The sequence below is a fragment of the Pleurodeles waltl genome, chromosome 12 (genome assembly GCF_031143425.1).
Source record: "Pleurodeles waltl isolate 20211129_DDA chromosome 12, aPleWal1.hap1.20221129, whole genome shotgun sequence".
Classification (NCBI taxonomy): Eukaryota; Metazoa; Chordata; class Amphibia; order Caudata; family Salamandridae; genus Pleurodeles; species Pleurodeles waltl.
Genome location: NC_090451.1, coordinates 303568271 through 303594198, shown reverse-complemented (window position 1 = coordinate 303594198; position 25928 = coordinate 303568271). Strand labels below are relative to the sequence as shown.

At 40.8% G+C, this 25928-nt stretch overlaps 1 protein-coding gene across 6 annotated transcripts in view; it reads left to right on the top strand.

Annotated features, from left to right (window-relative positions):
• Nucleotides 1-25928, top strand: part of FTO (FTO alpha-ketoglutarate dependent dioxygenase) — a 1516554-nt gene that overhangs the window by 992889 nt on the left and 497737 nt on the right. The window lies entirely within an intron of this gene.

Sequence of the window (25928 nt, the reverse complement as noted above, 5' to 3'; positions counted from 1 at the left end):
CCTAAAGACCACCATCCCTGCCAGGATCAAAGATCCCGAAGGGGTGACGGCGGTTTTGGTTGTAGTCAGCTCGGGCAGCACTGAACTCCACGCCGCCTGGCTGATTACAACCTTTTTTTCCACCAGCCTTTTCATGGCCGTTTCCCTATCATGAAAAGGCTGGTGGAGAACAAGTGCCAGAGTCCACAGAGCAAGCCCAGGGCCCATGCCCAGGGGCCTCCTGCCCAGCACCATCAGAATGTGCACTGTCTGCTCATTTAAGGGAGCCGAGTGCTATCTTGTAGCACTGTTCCCACCGGTCTGAATGGCGAGAACGCTCTATTACAATGTTCCCACCGGTCAGACCGGTGGGAACATTATAATAGGGCGGGGAGACGCGACCGCCATGGCAGTGGCATACTTCGCACGAGTTTGGAGTTTCCTGCATTGGAACCGCCAGACTTGTAATGAGGCCATAGGACTTAAAAATGAAAACCTTGTCTCTTATTTGTCTTTGTCTTATACTTTGTTTTCAATTTAAGAGCTAGTTTCTTTGGAAAGACTTGGCGATCTATGTAAATATTCCCTTGTAAAATTCTGAATGATGTTCAGTTTTTAGAAGAGTATAGAATTCTGTATTGTTCATTAGTTTCAAACCCCTACCCCCTCACTTTATAAATCTGATATAACTGCCAAAATAGGAAATATTGATGATCACTTTGAACACTGCCAACATTATAGTAATGAAACAATCTCACTCTCCTTATTGCTGTAAGCTGCAAAGAGAGTTCTCTTTTTAGAAAGAAACACACTATACTACATAGCATGCATTAAAGTCAATTTGTAAAAAAACAAAAACATATTTTAGCTATTTTCTCATGCCCTTTCAGGGTAAATCACAAACTCAGTGTACGTTTATAATTCCAAACATGAAAAAAAACTCAAGATTGGCCAGGATCTCTTGTATAAAAAAAAAAAAGTTTTGATGGTTTAAGTGTGAACTGCCCCACAGAACAAGCATTGACAAAGCCAATAGGTCTTCCCTTTTCTTAAGGCACATTGTACAGCAGCAAATATGAAAGAAGAAATAAAACAGTGATATGGTGTGATCCATGTTGTCCGTGTTATAGCATTTCTTTTCCTTTCAGCCATTCCGCATAACAGCTGCGTGGCTCTACACCATAGCTACAAAAACACATTGATAAAGTCAAATAGCTCTTGCATACACTTGAGCTATTTGGCTGTGTCAATGTATCTTTTTATGGTGGGAGATGTGCAAGTGGGACAGGCAAGCAACAATGCGTGGTAGGCGAGTGGGATAGTGCAAGCAGCAATTGACTGGGGGACGGGAGTGGGGTTGTGGTGTGTGTGATGGGACAAGCAAAAAAGGGAAGGGGGGAAGGGAACAAGAGTGGTGAAAGCAACAAGAGGCAAGCAATGATGTGTAAGGGGGCCCAGGGCAAGCAAATACAGGTAAGTAATGATAAGGGAGGGGAAGCATAACAGAGCAAGTAACAATATGTGAGGGTGAAGCAGCAACAACGGAGCAAGCACCAACAGGGGAAGCAACAACTGCCAAGCAATGACGTGGGGAGGAAATGGGGGAACAATCAACAAGGACAACAGAGGAAGAAGAAAAAGTGCTTCAATCCCAGTGCAAGCAGCAGAAGGACACTAATTAAAAAAAACAATCAGTACTTGGGCTATGCTCCACAGAAGAGAGAAATAAATGAAGAGAAAATTAAACAAACATGCACTGGCCAAGCAGCAGCAAGGAAATAAGAGTGACAATGTAGCCAACGAATGGTAAGCAACAGGTGGGCTCCAAGCCTTCTTTTAGTTAAGAAAATGTCTTACAAGCGACAGCGTTTGTGTAGCCTCAGGTGATACCTAAAAGGGACTCAACAAGAGTGGTGTGGTGTGGGGGATAGATGATGGGGGTGAACACAACACTTAAGTGGTTAAAAGAACAGATATGAACATTATGATTAAAAACATATTGTGTTTGACCAGAAGAACGTATGTAGCCCAGTAAACAGTGAGATGATTTTCCTATGAGTACTTTCTTAACTTGCAGCATGAGGACATATTATTTTAGTGAGCCCCTGTCAAAGGGCCTTTCTCTTAGTAGGCAAGATAATATTCATATTTAGCCTACATATATGGGTAGAATAAGGGTCAAGGAGTATCCAAAAGTTTTTCTCAGATTTCTTCCACTTTGAAACAAGGCCTTCCCCACGTGTTGAGTTAAAAGCACACTAGTAGCTCTTATTTATGCCAAATTACGGCAGAAATCATGAATAACAATTGTGTATTTTAGCTGAAAAATTGATATTTTTTGCTGAATGGTAAATAATGTGACATTTTTATAAGGAGGTTGCGATGCGTACTTCACTGTGGCTACATGGCATTCTAAAGGGTAGAAAATAAGGGGTATTTTTTTATTTGAAATTGAGATATTTTAGGGCAAAACAAAACATTTTTTTAAATTACTTTAGTGCAATACAGTGTATAAGTAGCAGATTGGAAATTGTTCCTTGCTAAGGGCCATTGCTATTACTTGTTGCGGTTTTTTGATGAACCTGTTAACTGCTTTGTGTGTTTTACTATCAACTAACAGGGAGGTAGCACAAAATCACAGGTGGAAAACAAGGGATCCCCCAGAGAGGCCACGGACAGTGTTCCTTCAAGTTTTTTAACTTTAAATCTAATGGCATAACTGCATGGCCATAATTGCTATCATCTTTAGAGTCCCGTGGGAGTGTTTTACTGTGAAGAGTAGCTTTTCATTTTGGTGCTTAACTAATTAAAAAATACTATTTGCACAATAAGAACACTGTCTTGCTTGGAGTCAGAGGAGCAGGTCTGGATTCAGTCAGCAAAGATCTTATATGAAACTAATGTGACCATAAACCTGATTACTGAGTTGCATAAACTAGGAATTTATTTTACTTTTACATCTTTCCCCACAAGCAACTGTGTTTATTTGCGGCTATGTATCACCTCTTGCAAACTGTTTTCTGTCTATAGTATCATACGGAGATGTAAATAAACCCAGTTCCTGTAGGCTGGCAGAGGAGGTGCACAAGTGCATTGGATTGCAAGGAAGATGCATGACTTTCTTCCCTGATAAAAATTGTCCTGTGAAGTGCACGATTGACTACCTTTCCCTAGCAATCGTCAATCTATGACATCTTAGATACTGCAGCACATTTTGAAGAGCAGCAGTCCTTTGTGCATGGCCCCTTTCGCCATGGGTTCCTTGTGAGCAAAAACTTAACTGTGCTGATTTACATTGTCACATTCTCTTGCTCCCCAAGGATTTTGTGACAAGAATGTTGGCCTTCCTCTGTCATTGCTATTTACTGTTTCACTTTGCCCGACCGTTCAGACCATTTGTGTTCAACTGCCCACTCACCTCTTTTAGTTTCTCTTTGTTGTGAAAGTAACTTTTTGTGTCAATGGAAGTCTGCTTTGCTGACCATATTGCGAGTGAAGGTGCATCGTTTGTAGCTGGTTCTTGGCAAGGCTGGGCAGTCAGCTGGGATGTAATTAAGACTCTGAGAACAGGCTGTCTTCTCCACAGGAAGGGCATGTTAGATGTTGCTGGGATTTGCGGGCTGTCAGCTTGGCCAAAGCCGCAGACTAGGAACTAGGGACAGCATTATTCCCTTTCATTTATAATCCCTTTATGCTCCGTCCGTGGTACTGGATGAGGTTTACATACAACCTAGCAGCTGGGGCTCATGAGAAGATGGTGCCCCATTAGCATATGTTACATGTATATTTTACTAATGGTTTAAAGCGAGTGCAAATTCTTAATTTTTAAAGTGAATAATGCATGCCAGGCAAAAATTTGGATGTGTTGCCTTGGTCATCAAATCCCACAACTTTTTGTCAGGAACACAGATTATACATTAAGGAGGCAGAGAAACTAAACGGAGTAAAAGAGTTTTAATTTTTAACAGTTTGGCCCACCCCAAAGAGCTCCTCTTTGACAGCTGTAACTGACATTTGAATAATTGGTCTAATTTAGAAAGGGGTTAGTTACATATCAGCGGTTGTGTTTATGTGCTATATATGCCCATTAAATTTGAAATCACGTTCAGTGCTTTAATAATTCAAACTGTACTCTGTGAAATACCAAAAATGCAGATTTAAAAAGGAAGTGTGTGTGTGTATACATTTTTTTTTTTTACAGAATACAAGTTTTCGTGTGCATCTCTTTATGCATATCTATATATATATATATATATATATATATATATATATATATATATATATAATATTTTTTCACTAAAGAAACAAAGGTTAGAATAGTGTTATAGTTAAGTTTTTATTTTATTTTTAAACGTAGAAATTCACTGTAAAAACCAAAGGTTAAAATAATGTTATAGTTGGGTGAATGTGTCCGTGGCAACAGTAACTAAAGAAAAAAACACAGAAATCCACCAATTATAGTTTGCTGAGCGAATTATAACTTGCGCCCCACCATGCACTGCTTATGACCTCGCTTATTACATCACTCATGTCATGCTCTGTGACATCATTTATGATATCACTGATGACGACTCAAATTACATCATTGATGACATCAAGTTATTTCACTTGGGAATATCAAATAATACTCTCATTCCCTGGAGAATCAATTGGATTGTGGAAAAACCACATAAATGTTGAGCATGTCAACAAGAATGAGAAAACACCTGCAAGCGATTTATTCCACTAGGTTGCTGCATACAGAAAGGAGGCATTAGAAGGAGATAGAAGAAGCTGAAGCAGGAAGATTGGCAGTGGTTACTTCTTCAGTTGATGCAACACCTTCAACTTCTTCTGCTCCATCAGCACCTCCGCCAACACTCTGTGCATCTGTCCCTCCATCAGTACCTGCTCCTGATACCGCAGTGCAATGACATCTTTTCAGGCTGAATCTCGATAATAGAGCAATATGACCGTGTAGTCCCTTATGTTGGCTTTACAGTAGATGTTAAGTTAATAACAGACTGACAGTGATCTTATTCTATTTTCTAAACATACCACAAAGTGAATTAATAATTGTTTCCTTTTTTATGTGGTTTCAGACAAAACTACAATTTCTATTACACTTCTATGTTATCATTTAGAATGTTTATAGTTGAAGATGATTATATGGTAGGAGTTATCATAAAACAGTGGCGGGGGGAAACAAATCAATAGGATTGTGGAAAAACCCTATGAATGCTGTGCATGTCCACAGGAATGAGAAAACACCTGAGGGCAGTTCCATCCACTAGGATGGCAATTACAGAAAGAAGGTGTCGGAAGGAGATGGAAGGGGCTGAAGCAGGAAGACCTGCATCAGCCACTTCTCCAGTTAACACAACATCTTCGACTTCTGGTTCATCAGCATCTCCACAACTCACCTACTGCATCAGTCCCTCTAGGAGCACCTTCTAATTCTTCTGCTCCAAAACACCACCAGCAACAACTGGTGCATCATTCCCTCAACCACTACTGTTCCTGGTAATGTAGTGCCAATATATATTTTCAGGCAGAATCGCAATATAATAGAGCAATGTGGCAATACAGCGACATATTGTCTCCTCTGCCATACTGCCATTGTTGTGGTACCCTCTATTGTGAGCTTCTCATGGCTCATCAATGTTCTCCCCAACAGCTTTATTTTCGTTCTTATTTTGTTTACCTTTGTTATCCTCCTGTTTTCTGTTGAGACTTAGTTTTGGTTGCTTGTGTTGAACCTTGTTAAAAAGAAATCAAAATCCCCAGAAAACATGAATGTAACAAAAAAGATAATGAGAAATAAAATTATTTTCAGAACTAACCAAATGTCTCAATAAAAAAAGAGCTATTACCAATATTAACTGTATTTTTCAGATATCAGAAATTAAACATTGTATTTAATATAGAGATAAATAGCTAGTGTAAGGTAAGTTAATTATGTACATTATGGTGGCTTCATAGTAACAAAGTACTACAATGATGTTTGATTGTAGTTAATAAACATAACAGAATAAATCTATCATTGTTTTCCATTTCATACATTTTCAGACAAAACTAACATTCGTGTTACACTGCTATGTCATCATTTAGAACATTTTCAGTTCAAGATTATCATATGTTAGTAGTCATTGTGAAGCACTAGGGGAAAACTCATAAGCCTGATTGTGGAAAATCCCCATAGATGTTGTGCATGCCCAACTTTTAATATATCTTAGTAATTTGATATATGTGAAAGCATAGAAAAAGACAATACTTGGAGCAGATTTTTACAGATGTCTTCACCCATTCCAGGCCAACAAATGACATATCTATGGAAGTATCTAACTACAACTCATTACCATTTAATAGAACGTCCATACAGATCCATACAGAAATGTACCTGGTTTATGTAGAAATATATAAATGTAGGTGATGGGATATAATTTTCAATTTCTCTGTGATGCGTTTTGAAGAATAAATAGAGCTGTATTGTTCTCCAACTGTCAATAGAGTCTCTATGGCTGTTGGTGGTATTTAATTTTATTGGGCTGAGTGTATAGCCCACTTTGTGTTAGTAACCAATCACATAATGCTTTACTTCTTCATTTTATTTCTTATCCGGTTTTCTAATAGTTTTTATAGTCATGGTACCTGAAATGTGTGTTTCAAATGATTTTCTAGTGCTTGTGTAACGTCATTGCTGCAGACTAATTTAGTTTGTTACCTCATTTTGGTAGTATATATATATTTTTTTTTTAAAGATTTCAATAACTATTGCAGTACTTTCAGGAAAGTACTACGGTATACCATAAACCGTTTCCATAACTCTATAGACTTTGCTAAGCTGCCTCATTTCTTCCTGTCCATTACAAAAAAGTAATAAGCTGTCTTTGATATTAAAACAAAGACAAAGTGGGGTCTAAACAGCATGACTACCTTTTTATTTTGCAAGAGCTTTGATTAACCAATAATATTGTGTTACGTCATTACCAATTACAGTGGAATGCCACTAAGGGTACTGTGATATACTGCAGCCCAAAATATCACCAAGTTTTTGTCCCTTATTACTTAAAAACAACTGAACAAATAATAAAAATGACCCTTCCACATCATAATCTGTATTCCTGCTGAATTTCTTGAAAGCCATTCAGCCATTTTGTCACTAAGTCTATTTAAAAAGTCTATGGAAAATTCATTGATGGGAAAAACTTGCTTTGTGATCCACCCCCCTTTTTTTCCTTTACACCCCCATAACTAATCACCATGAAACTTTACATTATCAGCCAAAGTAGAAAAAAAGAATAGGTCTGCAAAGTTTCTTGGTGATTCATCCAACAGTGAAGGTCATTAGCAAGCAAACATCTGAGGAATTTCTATCTCTCAGATTCCTAACTATGTTTGAAAAATCTTCACAAAACTTCCAGAAAAGTGCTCTTCTTGCCATTTTTTCCAAGGAAAGTTCCGGGTGCTATGTCAGGTGGGTGCCAGGAAAAAGGAGCAATCCCAAAATGCAAAAAGCCCATGCAATTTCCATTGAGATTTTTTTTTAAAGGGCTACAACCCAAACTGCTGAACAGAATTACACCAAATTTGTCAGGAAGCTAGATTTAGGTTGAAATTCTGCTTTCTTTGGTTTGTTGTGATTCCGCTCAATAATATTTAAGAAATTAAGGTACAACAGTCTAGCAAGTTCAACTTAAAAAAAAAAAAAACAGTACAGCATTCTGAGTGGCCTAGGGGGCTTTCTCTTGGACTTCCTTGCAGCCATCAGAGTGAGGCTCCCTGCCCCTCCAGCCCTTGTTGGGGGGGAAGGGTTACAGAGGGACTCCCACTGGGAATATAATGTAACGATCCTGTGGTACTCATGCAGGATCCCAAAAAAAACTAAAACGGCAGCTGCCATTCGTTTTTTATTAATGTGAGCCCGAGGGTGGGCCAGGTCCCCAGGGGTCAATGTATGTCAATATTTGGTGGGGTTGTGCATGGGGCCACCCTCCCTGCACCATTTATGGCCCCAGAGCCCTATCCCTGGGACCTGATATTTACATTTTGAAAAAAAGAGGGTGGTGTGCAGTACTTCTGCTTGAACCTTTGAGGCCCTGGGGACTCCACCCCCACGGCCAATAAACAAGGGTAAGAGAAGCATGCAGTACCCCTCCCCGGGCCGATATAGGGAGCCAGAGACCCCATCCCCTGGGGCTGAATTGTAAAGAAAATGAAAGGGGTGTGCAGCCATTCTCCACACCACTATTCCGTGCTCCATTTCTTTAAACAGAGGAGAGGGGGATCATGCACTCCCCCCTCCCTGTTTCTGTATTGGCCCTGGGGACCCCATCCCCGGGGTGCAATACTTTACATTGTACTGTGGAGCAGACCCTTGGGGCACTGTGGTACCCTGCCTGGTAGAATGTGGGCATACACTGCGTGCACTCTCCTGAGCAGGTAAGTCAGCATTGCTCCCGCCAGGGCAGGAGTAAAGAGAAAGTGCCAGGCCCTGCCAGCACCCAGGATGGTGCTCGCTGGGGAGGCGGCTGGGTCCACAGGGGCCTTGGTCTCCTCCCATTGGCACCCCTACAGCCCTCAACAAACCCTGCAGCATGGGACCCCTACAGCTCTCAACAACCCATGCAGCATGGGTGCCCTGAGCACCAGGGCACCCACCAACGAGTGAGCAAATAGCTAGCTTCTGCAATGAATGCCAGTGGGATCACGGGGGCCTTGTAGCTCCACCTGTGGCCCCTAATGACCCCTGAAGTGTGGGTGCCCTGCGTGGACACTGGGGCACCCCCAAAAAAATTAAAGAAAAAACGGGCTAGCTTTTGCAAGAGGAACCAGCTGGGGCTGCAGGGACTCTGGGGCTCCCATGTGGCCCCAACTAAAGTTGGAAATGTGGATGCTCTGGGTGGGTATCAGGACACCCACTTAATAAAAGAAATGCCAGCTCTCACCAAAACACAATTTGAATCGGTTGGCACTACAGGGGCCCTGGAGCTTCCCCCCGACCCTCAACTAAGAAATATGGGGGTGTGCCAGGTGGCCACCGGGAAACCCTGAACAATATTTTTTTCTTAAAAAGTGAATAGTTAATGAGCAGTAGGAGCTGCTCATTTATTATTCATTGCTTCCGGAAGGAGAGCCCCTTAATGCCTTGATAGGGCTATTTACATTTTTGTTTAGCTTAATGATACCCCTAGAAGGGACAGGGGCACTACTAAGCATTAAAGTAAGTCTCCTGTGTTCATTAAATACATCAACTCAGGAGAGCTTAACATATTTTTAAAGCACTCCTATCTGGAACTCTATGCTCTACATCTGGAGTGCAAGGCCCCTTTGTGGTTGTTTTTATGACTGCATTTTCTTGACTGAAAAATGTTAAAAGAAAGACTCAGAGACATGTTGGTTAATTTGGGTAAAAAATTGTTTGAGTCTCTCAACATTTTCCAGGCCCCAAAATGCATTCATAAAACCATGTTAAAAGAAACAGCCACAGACCTGTTCATTTTATTTTTTAAATTAAAACTTTATTAAACATTTTATAATCCTCTCTGACATTACACATTGCATTATGTGAACTACTAAAACATACATAGATAAAATATTGGTGTTTTTGGGCAAAGATCATAGATTTTCTTTATATCTATTGATATGATCAATCCAATAGGCCCACATTTTATATTTTGGTGTTTTGGCTCTTTGACAAAGTCAGTAAGGCTGCCTGAGTGTGGCCGGGACCTGTGAGACCAATCACACAATACACATGCCAGAAGGTTGTGTGCTGCAGGAAATAAGGCTTGTAGGGCCTTGGATGGAGGTCTTGCATTGTGTAGTAATTGCTTATATTGAATAATGGCCAGATAGACCCTGTCTTGGAACCGTGTTGTGCTTTGCATATGGATGTTGGTATCAAAAGCCTATACTATATGTTTTCATTAGTTTTTATATATTCTGTACTAGAGGTGTTGGAAGTTTTCATTATGCCTACCTAAATGGGTGAAATCAGAACAGTTTGGCCTTCTTAAAGTTGGCTGATGTTTCCTTTCTGACTTTGCTTAATTTGTTTCAGGAATGTATGACAGATGCAGCTTCCAGCCTTTGCTGCACCACTCAGTGGGTGATGCAGGGTGTGGAGAGTGTGAAAGTGAGCCGGGGCACACTTCATCTGTGTTTCAACAAACTTTGTGGGGGTGTGGTGTGTTGAGTAAGAGTTGAGGCACTGTGGGCTTGATTACGATCTTGGCGGATGGGATACTCCATCATAAACGTGACGTATATCCCGTCTGCCCTTATTAATAGTTTCATTATATCCTATGGGACTTGTAGTAGGGCGGACGGGATATCCGTCATGTTTGTGACGGAGTATCTCATCCGCCAAGATCGTAATTAGGCCCTGTGTCTTTGCCAGGACAAGGGACACAGTGCAGATGACTTAGGGTGTCTAAGTTGGACCAACACCTCCTGTTGACCAGTGTGATAGTGGGATCTTATCTTGCTGTGTCATGGGGCTGCTGAAGCTGCTACTTTTTTTTTGTGAGCCCCACACATTTGCAAAGCTTATGCGCTTAAAAAAAAAATCCCCAATTTTGTGAATCTAAATTGAAAGTCTAATCCAACTAAATGAGTTGGACTTATTTGTTACCCCAGCTTTAGGCAGAGGACTAAAATTCCCATGGAGGTCTTGCAATGCATGCAATGAATATATTTGCCCCTTATCCACATTGTTGATTTCCTTGTAGGAGTCTTGCACCAGATCAGAAAACTCAAAGGAGATAATATCGATGGGAGGGCACTGAGCCTGGCAAAAAGATCTGTGAAAATAATTTGCCCAGATCACTGGAATGCTAAACTCTGGGCCTGTGCCATGTGCCCATTTTGCACTTGCCTTGCTTTGTGTGCACAGATTAGTTTGCACTCGTCCAGCAGTTATTATGGTGATGCCTTTATAACTTGTGGACGCACCCTGGGCAAAAAGCCTTTGCAATCCTACATGTGCACAGACTGGAGAAAAATGCTTTATTAATCTGGCTTTATGAATAAGTCACTGCATACGTAATGCCCAGGTGGCATGTGCTGAGGAGTGCCTATCTCAGGCATAGTTATCCTTGTGAAAAAAATGCTTTATTAATCTGGCCTTGGGCACACGTCACTGCATACGTAATGCTGAGGGGGCATATGCTTAGGCGTGTCTATCTCCGTCATAGTTATCCTTGTAAATTGTGCATAATTTAGCACAATCTACCCCTGTCACCCAGTAATAGCTTTGTGTGTCAGGCTCTTAGTTAAGCTGGAGTGAAGCACGTCATAGTGAGATATGTAACATCCCCAACACTCCCTTGATCGGCACAGCCCAAAGGCTGTCCTTGTTTCTCCACACTGATTGCTAGAAGTCTGCCTTCGGCGGCCCAACTACCAAGCTTTTTCTTTTCATACAAAACTAAATTCACAAGTTGAGGGATGGACTCAGGAGGCCATCGAGTGACCGATGTTACAATAGGTTTTACAACCTAACTACCAACATCACAGAAAGGGGCATTTGGAACCTTGAATGTTGGATTCTTTTGGTCATAAAGGTTTGGGTAAGAGAGCAACCTTTTTTCCCCTGGACGACCCATTCAGGATACCAACATCGGTTCACAAAATTTGGCATTCCAAACGGAAGAGGCTTTTCTTTATCAAAGTACTTTTTGAAGAGGACTGTATTATGGCTAGAGACTTTTAAATCTCTTTGATTGTTGATTTGTAGTTTTCAAACACGTTTGATAATGAAGAGCTGTGAAGAATTATTACTGAAAACTTCACAGGCCGTCATTTGGTTCACATTCACACTGCAAACACGACAAGGAAATTACTTATTTCGAAATGATAAGGGCCATCGGGAATTCTCAGAGCCCTTCAGAAAATATTGTGTTTTTTTTTCTGGGTCATCCGCGAAATCCCAGGAGTGACCATGCCATCTGTCCTTTGGATTAAAAGAAACCCTTCTATTTTATACCTGATGTTCTTGTCCCCGAGATAAATGTTGTTAATTAAGAGACACAGTTTGTCCTTTATTTTGAATAAATATACTTCCTGGCTGTGAGAAGCGTGTGTAGTTCCACTGCGTGTATTCCACTATTTTTAACTTTAGGAGCATATTGTCTCCGGCCTAGACTTGTTCAGTGGTGATGAAGATTTAGAGGAGACTCTTGCTATAAAGAAAGAAAATGGGGCCCTCTGGGCGATTAAACGGAGCAGCTGCGCGTTCTATGAGCACAAGCTACACACACATTTAAGCCCTTCACTAAAGGATCCTTATTCAAATTATGAGGCTTTCTAAACATTTAAATGTATCTAGATCCTGCTGAATACATCATTATTTGTAATTTTAAAGAAGCGCGCCCTGCGCTGGCAGTGACATTGCATAGTGTGCCATGGTGCACTGCAGCCCAGTGTGTACAATGTAACTCTCGCCCAGTTCTTCATTTGTAAAAATAAAAGCATAAAATAAGTTCATTTCATTAGTAATATTTAATTGGGTGAGAACACAACCATAATAAATACAACATCAAGCATCTTGAATGTTTTTTTTCACACTGAACACCACAATTTATCACCAAGTGAAAACAATGTTTCACAGAAAAAGGTTCTTAATTCCAAAGTTCATCAGGTCTTCAAACGGTTAAATTGTGTGCACCCAAAACAAACAATATCTTGTAGTGCAAGAAGGAAATATAATATCCACAATTATACAATGGCGAGACAAATATAATGGTGCATACTAATGATCTCACCATCTTTAGATTTGTCAACGATTTCCTTATCCTAATAGTTTTCCCTATAACATCTACTATAACTGCACACACATTTTTTATTTAGCAGTTGCAGGTGCGAAAAAGCTGGAGGACACGGTTTACGATTTATTTATTTTTTAATCAGAGGAATTAAATAACACTTCCTAGGCTCCTTATACGGGTTATAATTTTAAAAAGTGCACATGGGCAAAACCATGAAAAAACTAAAATGTTAACAGTACGTAATCTAAAACTAACCAACAGCAAACTATGTTCCGTTTTTACTATAAAAGACTGGATGGGCTCCGTATATTTAGTTGTGGGTGTAATAGTATACATTTTAACAGTAGAATTGTTAAGCTTGGGGTGCTCCCTAGCCACTTAGCAAAACTTGGAAAATAATGACTTCACCATTGTTTTGGTAAGATTAGTGATTACAGCTAGGTCATAAACAGCTGGCTGACCTAAGTTTATATACAACATTTTTATATAATGTATCCACAGTGAGTTAAGAGCATTATTGCTCTACAAGCTGCCAGAAGTCAGCAATTGGCTGAAGCTGGTTTCAGGATTTGCCAAAATGGAGAGCCACAAATGAGAGCCCAGATTTGTATATAATCCCTCAAATAAAGAGCTCCATCTCCACGTGACCTTTCTAGGTGGATCAACTGGCAGTTATAAATAATGATATTTTCACGAAAGCATTTTTTTGCCTTTTGTAAATCCAAAGCCTCTAGATATCCTAAAAAAATCACACCTTAAGGGATCACTGACACATACTTGAATGTCCGCCCTTTCCTTCACTAGTTTGGTATCAAACTTTGAGACAAACTTAAATAATGCTTCGATTGTTCTTTGAAACTGCAGTTTTGTTAAATTTAGCAGGTACTTACAATTACATGCCCTGACTAAGAGGAGACATACATAAGTAAAAATCTGAACCACCCATTAACTCGAACTTCATTAATCAAAAAAGTTATACTTTTTGTTGCCTTTGGGCCATTCATCATAACAAATATTTTTGACAAGTTGTTTGTTAAGTCTAATTTATCTATAAAGGATACAGAATAATCCTGTAATTTTTTCTCAAACGTAGGACTCTGAACTTTACCCATTTTGCCCATATCTTACATTAGCCTCCCCAACATAGTTGAGGTTTCTTAGGAAACATGCAATCGGTTCTTTGACACCCATTTTTTTCTCACAAATTAGTTTATTGGTATTTTTCATCTTTACTTTGCTTCATGTTTCTACATTTGTTTACGCTTCATACAATATAGCATGTGTTCTTAAATCGTTACATAGCTGGCATTGTGTATATTATGCATTGCTGCAACATATCACTTGATATACATTTGCAGTTATTCAGTTATACATTTCCGTTGTTATGACATCCAAAGTTATCGTATCATGTTGTACCTGTTACTTGTTGTGTTTTAACATTGTCAACCCTTTATAGATTTGCAGGAGTGAGAGCCCCATAGGGTTTCTGATGTTTATCAGCATGCTCGTAACAGTGTATGTTGGTTTAAAGTTATTTCTAGAATGTGTGTTCAATTGGAGTAGGTACAAAGAGGAGAAAAGGAAAGGGATCATGAGCTATGTATAAATGCTAATTTGAGAGTAAGGGGGAAGGGGCAGAACAATAAGGGAGAAAAAGATTAACATTCAACAATTGCCGGCAATGGACACTTATGTAGAATACACTTATGTGATTATTTCCAGTCGGAGTGGGATTACATTGTTGCAGAACAGTTTATTAATAGGAGGGTTGGGTCAGGTATCAGGTTAAGCAGGCATTGTCATTTTTAATTCCAGTGTCAGGGTATATCTGGCTAACTTTACTTATTCAGTTCCCCCATGCATTGTGTTTTCTTGTCAGGGGGACATCCACCCACATTACTCCACTCCCTCTTCTGATGGGTGCATTCCCTCATCACGCAGCCGCAGTAACATTCCCTCCCAGCTAGCAGACAATGGAAACTGTCTCAACCCCAAAACCTCTTCCTGCGCCAGTGCTGTGCCTTCAGCTCCCGCCCACACCTCGAGAGATCGTTTCCAGGCCTGTGTCGGTGGCGGGTCAGGTGATTTCCATCTGCGGGTCACTAATCGCTTTGCTACTATAAGTCCCAGGTCTGCGAAGCGTACTTCTGCCCTATGTTGCTTGCTTCTGGGAAATAAACCTAATATGCACGCTTCCCATGTAAAGGGTATTTGTAGTGCTATACATTCGGATAGGCTTTCCTTTACTGTTCTCCAGTAGGAGCTCAAGGTAGGACAGGACCAGAGCATGTGTAGCAGGTCTGCTCCGATTTCCTGGCATCTGGGGCAGGCTGCATCTGTGCGAGCAAAGTATCTATTCACTCAAGCTGGTGTGAGGTATGCTCTATTCACTATGTAGTATTGGATTAAGCGGAATCGGGAATTGCGAGGCACGTTAAGGTGGCCTGAAATGGCAGCTTTCCATTGTGGTATTGTGATTGACACACCTGAGTCTGTTTCCCATGCCATACGTAGCGCTTCGTTGTCAACAGCGGTTTGGGATCTCAAAGCATCTGCTAGCCAGCTAATTAAATGATGCCCTCGGCCCACCACCTGTAAGTATTGAATCAATAAGTGAGTGGGAGGAGCCACAGAGATGTCGCCCCATTTGGTTCTCATTCCCTCTATCAGGGAGCGGTGCAATAAGAATTGGCCTGGTGGTAGCCCCATTTCTTGAAGCCTGGCAAAGATCGGTTCTTTGACACCCATAAAGAACATAATTGTCCACAGCTATGATAGGTTAACAATCAAATGCACAGCTGAAATCCATAAAAGCTGTATGTAAATGTATTTTCTTGACAATGAAAATAAACTAGTAAATAAGTGTATGGAGCCTAAAACTTTTGTTGGTAGCCATCCACCTGTTCTGCAAAATGCTGATGCTACTAAATGCCATTGCTTACCTATATCTTCCAACATCCCACACCTCCTGTCTATTTATGTCACTATTGCAGTTCTTTTTCATCCATTTTGTGACTGTCTCCCTATTTTTCTTTCACTCCTCCTTCCTTCAATTGCTGTCTTTCTCTCTCTTGTGCTTGGTCAGTCTGATAATGAAAACAAATTCCCTGTTCCCAGGAATGAGTGGTGGTGTCTACTGCCTGCAAGCTCCTCCTCAAGTTAAACACCTGTGCTACCTCTGCCAGCATGATCTGAAGACCTCTTCGGACAGATTCAAGCCCCACACCTCAAACTCTCCAGTGATTGTAAATTTTGGACAACCACTCAAATGGTCCAAATTCATTTCTGCACAGGATGTCAAAGACCTGGTGCTGTATTTATTTTAAAGGCAAAAGAGCCGCTGCAAGGTTCTTTTGAAATAGGATTGCATCTCATAAAAATGATTTGCATGTGTGACACTAAGGCCCTCTTTTCGAGTTTGGCGGCTGGAAAAGGCCCACCGTCAAACTCCTGCGTCCCCTATTATGAGTTTCCTGGTGTGTCAGCGGCCCAGCGGGAAACAGCATACAACATTGATGCCGGCTCGTAATCGAGCCTGCAGCAATGTTGCAGGCTCTTGGGGTGCAACAGCACCCGTCGTGCTTTTCACTGTCTGCTAAAAAGACAGCGAAAAGCGAGATGGGGCTGTCTGTGGGGGCCCCTGCACTACCCATGTCAGGTCTCCACCTGCTTTCAAATGGCAGTGCAACCGCCATATAAAAGCTGGCGGAGAGGGTACTCGTAATCTCCAGGGAGCACTGCTTGCAGTGCTGCCCTGGTGGATGAAGACCGCTGGCACCGCCAAGCCGTCGGATGGCAAAAAAGTGGCAGTGCCGGGTTCTGACCATGACGCGTGTTTGCCACAGTCATAATGTGGAGGCCAGACCGCCACCGCAAGTCTGGTGGTCCTAGGATTGCCAGTCGTAATGAGGGCCTAAGTGTTGTGGTTTAGTAGATAGATTGTAATATTAAACAAGCACTGGCAAAACCTGTGGGTAATGCTTTACACTCAAGCATGCACATGTGCTGTTTGAATGCTCTGCATGCACAAATCCTGTTCAGCACATTAATTCCAGAACAACTGACTTTAACACAGCCAGGCAAATGAGGCTAAAACCTAAGCAGGGAGACGCCGCTTCAAAGACATATCATGAACTATTGTTACCTTTCAAGAGAACAGGCCAAGCAGTGAACAAGTGCACCCTCGTCAAAAAAAGGTACATTCAACAAACACACATTCACACACAAAATACACTACAAGTGTTCCTGGCATGATGAGGCAAATCATTTATAGGCCTTTAGCCAATGCAGTGTTTACTATACATACTATTGGGCAGCTTGATCTTCTCCAAATTAACAAGATACTAGACTACCTTGACTGATCACGGAAAATCTGAGAACAGTAGATGGTGCTCAGACTCTGAAAGTGCGATTGGACCATTCAAATGGTGGAAACACATTAGACAAATGTATGTAACTTAAAATATCAACATAGACTGCTGCCACATGTTTTGGCAATCCCATGAGATATAGACTGCTCTGCTGGAATTTTGAAATAATGTCATATTTATTGTGCCTCTGGTAGTGCCTTCCTTTGATTTTTTTTGTTACAGTCCTTCAATGTCCGTATTTACCATGAATCATAACATACCTACAGTCCTTGTTCCAAAAAAAATTCAAAAAAAGGCCTTGGAAGCTTCATCTCCTCTTCAACTAGGCTCTTTTGCTGAGTCCCCAAGCATTTTTCTCTGTTGTAGACTAAGTTGCCATTCCAATGCAGATAACACTTCACTATGTTGGGTGCAGGTTGGTGGAACAGCTCAATCCAAGATTCTGAGGCAGTGCCTGTCGATGAATCTTAGATGGCACCTTTCTGCCTTCATTTGAACAGTCAAAACTCAGATAGGACCATAGTTCACTTTCAATTCAGTTTGAACCCTGCAACCTAAATGTTTAAAATTGAGGCTGATAATGGAAAAGAGATTAGTCCTTCAAAGATATTGACGATACACACTGGTGGATGTGTTTTAACGGCTCAATTCGGTAATTGAAGTACTTAATTTTACCCTTTAAAAGAAATGTGCATCTGTTGTAATTTGCCTCCATGTTTTCCAATTTTTTAGCTGGGCTGTTGTAATAACCAATATGCCAGGCTGTCCCAAGCACTAGATCCAAGTGGCAGTCACCTGGCAATGATGTTGGGAAGCTGATCTATGACTAAAGACAAAGGGACAATGGAGCTGATTTAGAATTTGAATGAAAGTGTACTGTTACATCAGTGACTGAATATCCCCTCAGCCAATCTGAAGACCCCCGCACCTGATTTACAGACACATAGAAATGTAATATATCAGTAACAAAGCCTAGTCGGAGTCCATCACTGACATACACCTTACTTGACAGTTTGTTCAAAACCCTACAATGCTTAGTAATTCTGTGGATGCTCAAGAATATGGACCTGCCAAAGTGCACCAAGGAAAGACTTCAGTGTGTTCAGTCGGCGACAGTAAATACTTTCCTTAATGGGCCTCATCATTGCTCCTAATTTCTATCCTTTTCACTGTACAATGATTGGAAATGGCACAAATGGCTCATTTTTAAACTCTCTGTATGGGTCATTGGACATTTAATTAGCATGGTCCACCGTCCCTATGCTGGTAAATACAAAGGTATACTTGTGATACAACCTTCGCTATCCGGGCAGATTACTGTTCCAAATTCCCAAACTCGGGCTAGAACAATAAGATGGTTGATCCATTGTCTCTCACATCGGTATGCATCCCCGAGATAAACTCCCCGTTTCTCTGACTCACTCAGTCTCAACTGCATTTAAAAAAGAGTATAAATCCCATTTATTCTCTAAAGTTCATGATTAACTCTACTGCTTAAGATTTGCAATCTTCACTCGTGTCGCTTCAGGACCAAAGTAACTTTTGTGGCTGAATGGCAACCATTTAATAAAGCAACCGTTTCAGGTATCAACTTTACAGCCACGGGTGGTACTGGACATATGAAGCATGACAGTGAAACGGAGGATTGTTTATCTTCCTTGGTCTGGTTAGTTACCTATTTCTTTTTATTTTCAAAGTAAGAACAAAGGTGCAGGTAAGCAATCTAAACTCAGTCTTGCTGTTAGAAACTGGAAGAAATTCTCTTGGGACACTTTAGTTCCTTTCCTCTCTTTATTTACGGGATCTCCAAGTTATTTCCTTTCCCAAGACGTTAAAGGCCATCTTTACACTTTTGAAGGTATGACGACAGTTCGTTTCTGCACAGGCCTTTACAAACTAGGGCTTGTAAATCTCATTCTACACAGAGGAGTCATTTGTGGTTCATTCCATAGTTAGCAACTGTCAAACTGGGGTCACGTAGAGCTGAATGCTGCTAGGGTACCAGGTATAATCCAGGTGCAAAAATCTACTATCTACAGAAAGTAGCTTTCTATAAATCCAAAATCAGAAACGTTAGGTGTTTATTAATTATTTAAAGAACTCTTCTCTATAATTAAAGATTTGGCTGTGCCTCATCCCTCATCATCAGATCTGTACTTTATATGTAGTTTTGCAAACCATTGTACTGTTAAAATAGCCCAAATTAGGTTAGACATCGACTGTCTTAGAAACTGTTTATCTTGTTGATTCATCTGAGGCAAACAATCTTCCTATACAGCAAACATTTCAATTTCAGCCAATAAGCGAACAGGAGGTCCTAGATATAATGCAGATGTCTAAAGCCTCTGAATCTCAACCGACATTTGTCCTTCTTGGATTATGATACTACTAAATCCTTACATGATCCCTTACCTGCCACCTTATTCAGCTCTTCTTTTTTCTCAAAGCAAAGTGCCTAAAGCTTGGAAAGCCACTAACGTGAGGCCCCTCTTAAAGACACCTAATCTGGGCATCAATGAGTTGGCCAACTACTGACAAATCTTGGTTATTCATTACCGGAGAAAAGCTGCTTTTCAACAAATCCAGACATTCATTGAAAACATTAACATTCTTAACATGTTCCAGATCAATTTTAGACCTCGTAGGAGCAGAGAGTGTGTGGTCCTATGAGTACTTGATGACTTTTGCTGTGCAGTTGAACTCAAAGTAGTTATTGCCTGATTTGCTGGATCTCTCTCATTTGAAAGTTTTGGACCATTTTGCTCTTCCTATATTCACTAAAAAAGTGGAACTTAACACTGAGGTTGTTGTTTTGGTACAATCCTTTCTTTTTCATCATAGTAGTCACATTTGATGCCGTTCACATCTTACACCAGTTAAATGAGGAGTACTTGACTGATCAGTTCTGTCTCCTCTTGTTTAATGACTTCATGGCCCCTCTAGATCGCGCCCTCCAAAGAAGAGGTGCAAAATAACTGTACTTATGCTGAGGACACACGATTTTGTTTAATGTTACAGCTACATTCTGATAACTCTTCTGACTCCCCTACTTTCATGTTCGATAACCTTTTTTGTATCTTTCTGGATGGCATCCAACTTTTTCAGTCCTAGGAAGACAGAGGTCCTAGTTCCCACGATTTTTATAGATCAGGGGGTCCACGACTGCTTGGAAAACTAAATAATATTAACATATATGGTCCCCATCTTTCAGTAATGACTCAGTGGGGGGTCTCCGGATTCCAAGAGTGATTCAGTGGGGGTCCCTGGGTTCCAGTAATGAAAAAGTGGGGGGCCCCAGAAGTCAAAAGGGTTGGGTACCACTGGTCTGGATTATGCCAAAATATGTAACCTGGACCTTCCAAAAGATGTGACCAAAGCACTTCAGTTCATCCAAAAGGCTGCAGCCAGATTAATGTGCCACTCCCGACTCAAAGACCACATTTCACCCATTCTTTCTCTACTCTGGCTGCCAGTAGAATAACATTATTTTAAAGACAATGGTCATTAGGTACAATAAATTCAGTCCTTACGTTCCCCCTCGCTACATTTGTTCCAGCAGCAACTTTCTATTTATAGCCCCCAGGTTGAGGACTGGTACCTGGGGTCGGAAAGCTTTTTCAGTTGCTGCAGCCAGAAACTGGAATCCCTGCACACTTCACTGCATTCCTTACAGTCACTCGCAAGTGTCAGAGAAAGTTAAAACATCTAGCTTTCTGCCCTCTTTATGTTTTTTATTCTAACTTAGTTTGGAGTGTCCTTAAAGCATTTGAATTCAGTGCATGAAACTTAAGTGAATGTGTGCTTTGCTAACACCACAAACTTTATCTTAAACAGTGGTGATCAACAGTGACGTAATGCAGAATGATGGTACTTCCCCTGCAGAATGTGATTTGACATTAAGTTGGTTTTGGGGCCCTTTGGAGGGTTGGGGGCTTGCCTGCACTGCCGGGGCTGCAGAGGCCTGCGTTACACCCCTGGTTGTCAACACCCCTCTTAAAATTAAGGAGCCCATGACCATGGTTTGCTATATTAACAATGTTTTCTTACCAGAGAGGAGTCATGTTCTTAATTTAGTCAAATGGCCCTTTGCTATAGGGGCAATATAGTGATGACTTTAAGACGTGAATAAATGAATTAGCGTTTCTCCTGTGTATTTCTGTATTACCTGAGTTTGTTTTGAGGAAACGAGGACTCGTTCAAGTATTGATCGCTTCTTGACATTTTTACAGGTATTTAAGCTTCATGCACTAATTAACTACAGAACCTAGGGATCTTATTCTTGTCTGTGAGCTGAACTGTGAAAAATATGAATATAAACCTATAGTCATGGCATTCAACAATGTCAAATGATTGGTCACTAACCAGATACTCAGTTGGACACTTAAACACATCCAAAAATGAGTACCTCTCAGGTAGTACAGTTTCAAAATTATACTCTTCCTTCCGGCAGACCTGTTGCCATAAGTCCTTCTCCTTCCACAATAAACGCTGGTAAAAGTTAGCAAATATTGTTGTACTCTTAGTGGATGTTCCACTTAAAATCTGTAGATAGTTGCAAAACCTCCCCAACTATGTAACCCTACTATATAACTTATTTCTTCTCGTCTAACATAGAAAAGGCATTACTAGAGCCATTTCCTTTTCTTGATTAGCTAATGTAATATAAAAAGAATTACTGATGCAAAATCAGGTAGCTCTGCTTTTCTGTCGAGACACCAAAGTGGTGTTGAAAAGTCTTTAATGACTTTCTATTTCCAGTTGATACACTTAAATGTGATCTGCACTATGTACCACGTGTTTTGATAGTCCCCTAACATTCAACACTACCATTTTCAACATCACTACAATCAAGTAATCGCTTAGAAGCAGTGCAGATTCTGGCACAGAGGATTACAACCATCTGGGCATTCCTGTAAAGACAAAAATAACAGTTGGAGTACATAGACAGGGACGCCCCTGGTTAGAAATTTAAAAAACACAAGGCTGTGGGCTGCTAAAGTCCGGTTCACATCTTGCTCATGGTCTCCACTTATACTAGCGACATGATGCTGATCTTCCAAACAATACAGAATATTACCATGCAGAAAAACCCTTGCACCCAGCGTGTTGGGGTATGTTCCTGAGTGAAATATCCTCTAATCATTGAACAGTTTTAAGTCTAGGATCCCTTAAGCCAGGATATCCATGGGAATAAACTCTTGGTGTTCTATGTTTCCCACTTATATGCTCTAACACAGAGGGCACATTAATGGTTAGAACTCAATACATTTTATGTAAGTTGCAAAACAGATTTTTCCATTATGGAATACATTTGTAAAAGTGTGGTGTCTATATTACTAGAGCAGTTATATAATTTCTTTTAGAACAATTCAGAGTCGTTTACCCATCTCATCCATCAGTCCCTGAAACTCACATTTTAGTTGTCACAGCCATTTTCCCAAATCTACTTGTAAGAGAAGGTAAACCAAGGCACGGTGTATTCGAACAGGCCATTGTTTTTCAATAATATGACCCTCAATACCATCTGAGCTTGTTCTATGTTTTAATTCCTTTTCCTTTCTTTGAGTTCTACACGATCCGTTGTGAAATTAATTCTCATGCATCTTAAATATGAGAGCTATTATTTAGTCCAAGGTGGCACGCTTTCCATAAACAGCAGTTTCCTCATCTCACTTGTTTGCAGTCAAGCTTAACATTTCGAGGGTGACCTCAGGCATCATGATAGAGAGGCTAAGACAGAGCACCCTTACATCTCATAGAAAGCAGGATGTAATAAATTCCTTTTTGGGTTATGTGGTCTTTATATAGTATAGTTTCCCTTTATAACGAACACTTCAATTCATTGAGTTAAATGAATGTCTGAAAATGTCCTGCCCCATAGCTGTTGGTCAAGTGATATTGTGTTTCAACTCTGTAGACATCTGCGTATTATGATTTTAAATAATGTATTTTTTTCCTAATTTTTAGGATTCGCCTGCACAGCGATTGCACTGTACTTGTGAAATGTTTTGAGTTTTAAAAAAAAAGTCTTAAAAACGGCTTACAGTCCGCCTGCAGGCCACACCTTACTTACCATTGGTAGACTTTGCCGACCACTTTTCTTTTCTTGCTTCTCACTGGTCAGCAGCCACTACTGAAGTCATCAGGCTGCACTTCCTCTTTTTCCCCAGCTTCCCTGGAGCTTGGACCAACTACCCTTTCCGGTTGGCAGTCATTGGCTGGTGGCCAGTGTCCTTTCACTGGCCACACGCTTCCTGAGGTACTGTTTTTTTTTTCCATTTAGTCACCGCACTTTATACAAGGGGATGTGTTCCATCTTTCCGCTGCACATTATTTGTGCTTTTGTGCTGTCTATCACCTCCCCCTCCCTTGTCTTTGTTTACTATCACTCCCTCTGTTCATTCTTTTTTTATGTATTTATCAATTTATTTATTTATTTTTTGTTTTTACAATTATACATAGCACAAACTCGACCCAAAGGTTTCAGAGCACTTTGCAGAGGCACCAGTTCATTACAGTTCATTCATGATTTGTGGAGAATCCCAGGATGTTGTGCCTCCACTAAGACTCTAGCCCGTTTCCCCAGCTTCATGGTCGTATGCTGTAGCCCTTACATTACATGCTTTTCTCTCGAGATAAGCATAGTATATGGCTGACACTCCTTTGGAACACACAATTAAAATGCATTCCCATTATGCGTTCCAAAGCAGTGCCCGCCATCTTGTTTGGATATGAACCTTGTTTTTTTTTGTTTTGTTTTTATGGTGAGTCTCTTTTCGGCTGGTGTTCTCCTCGCTGTCACAGGACACATGGGGAGCTGCTGTATACGGCCTGTGGCATCTTGAAAACTGCCCACCCCCTTAAGGAAGCGCCTCAGAGGACAACGAGCTCCATTGTCAAGAAACCCTAAGGTTTGATCCCGGTTTGTTATTCATCAGCGAAAATTGCATGTTGTAAATTATTTTAGATCACGGGATTCGACATGGCACGGATTTGGTACAAACCTACCGCCTTTCTGCAATAGTGCTATTTTCATGAGTCACATGAAATCCGAGGCGGGTTCTGGAGAGCGGTTTTTCAGCAGCAGTAAAGACCCCTTGGGATGCACAGAGTTCCCAAAATCATCCCCCCACCGTGAGGGCCAGCTGCGCTGTTGGCACTTTCACTCGCTAAAATGTCACTACAATTCGGCGCCAGGTGTCTCTAAGTTGATAATTATGAAAATATGAATAAGTGAGAGGTGACCAGGCATTTATGACACCTGAGGACTCCTTCAGTATTGAAAATCTATGTACAAGTGACAGAAATTATGTAAATAAGCATTGTCAAAGCCAATAGGTTTCGCCTATACAAAATATATAGCATTTGTAAACGTTTTTTTTTTGTTTGTTTTTTTACATGTTGCACAGCAGTTGACCGGCTGAGCAACATGATTTAAAGTAAAAAAAAAGAAATAAATAACTCTGATGGTCAAAGCTGGCCACGTCATACCGCTTTTTCTTTTTGTTTGATTTATATATATATATATTTTTTTACTTTAGGCCATTTTGCTCAGCCGGTCAGCTGCTGTTCAACATTTTTAAAAACATTGACAAAGCAACCAGATTTAGCATCGGCAAAACCTATTGTCTTTATCAATGCTTGTTCCATTGTGTGTCCGGTGTTCTGAGGTGTTTGTACTTTGCGACTTTCTGAATGGGTTGCTGGTCATCCTAAGTGGAGAATTTTAATATTTATAAAGGATTGGGATAACAGAACAATCAAATCTCGTCTAACATTCAAGTCCATGTAATGTTTCAAAGAAGCTGGACTGTTGAAGTAATAGTAGTGAGCTTCTGTAATAGGATCCAGTTCTTGAGTACACAAATCTGGTACAAGACGCTCCACCTAAGAAAGCATAGCTTAGTTTATACTTCATCTGAAGGACCTGTCAGAACAATTTAGAGTTTGTCTTGCTCACTCTCACACACAGCAACACACACATGCACCCTTATTGTGGGACCTGCTTCAGGTGATCACACCATAGTCAGCAGCTAATGGGCTCCAATTGTGTCAGTTGAGACCTCTGATGTTCTGGGGCCCGCCTTTCTGTTGGACCCAAAAGTAAGCATTAAGTACAACCTTTTAATGCTCTACAGTCAAGGTAGCTTAGCAGTTTGGTCCACAGCTCACTCAGGGTCTACAGAGCCAGAACTGTGTACAGTGCAATATCCATAGCGCAAGGTCTAACCAGTAATTTACTTTAGAAATAGAAGTACTTTACGGCACATGCAGATAAATATTACGTACAAAACAATCATGGAGGATGAGATTCAATGGCATTGGCTGTTGACAGTGATGAGTTTCAACCTATTGGCTATGTCAGGGTAAAAGTAGAGGTGAGCCCCAATTATTAAGTTTTTTCTATGAGCTGTCACAATGAGGAACTCGCATATTAGGAGAAATTATCTCCTCTGCATCAGCTAATGCATTGCCGTCCCACTGAGGACAGTCTTAGAGCATTACTTGTAGGCAGCGTAATCTGTCTCTGTGGGTTTCTTCAGCAGTTAGCATTTGCTTTAGTGGATATGCACATTCAGGAGAAATAGCAAGCAGGGATGAAGGTAGTTGTGATGAATAGCCAAGATGCTTCATTGCGGATGTACGCCCAGATGTCTACTCACCTCTGCTTGCTCTACAGGACTGTGAACTCTGCCCATTTGCCTTGGAGCCAGTGTGTCTTTTCCTGATCCCAGATTTCCCCACCCAGGCGAAATGGAAAACTCACCTCGCGACATGAGTTAGAGTGTTTTCGAGCTCACGCCACGTTGGCAATCCCAGCAACTCTCCT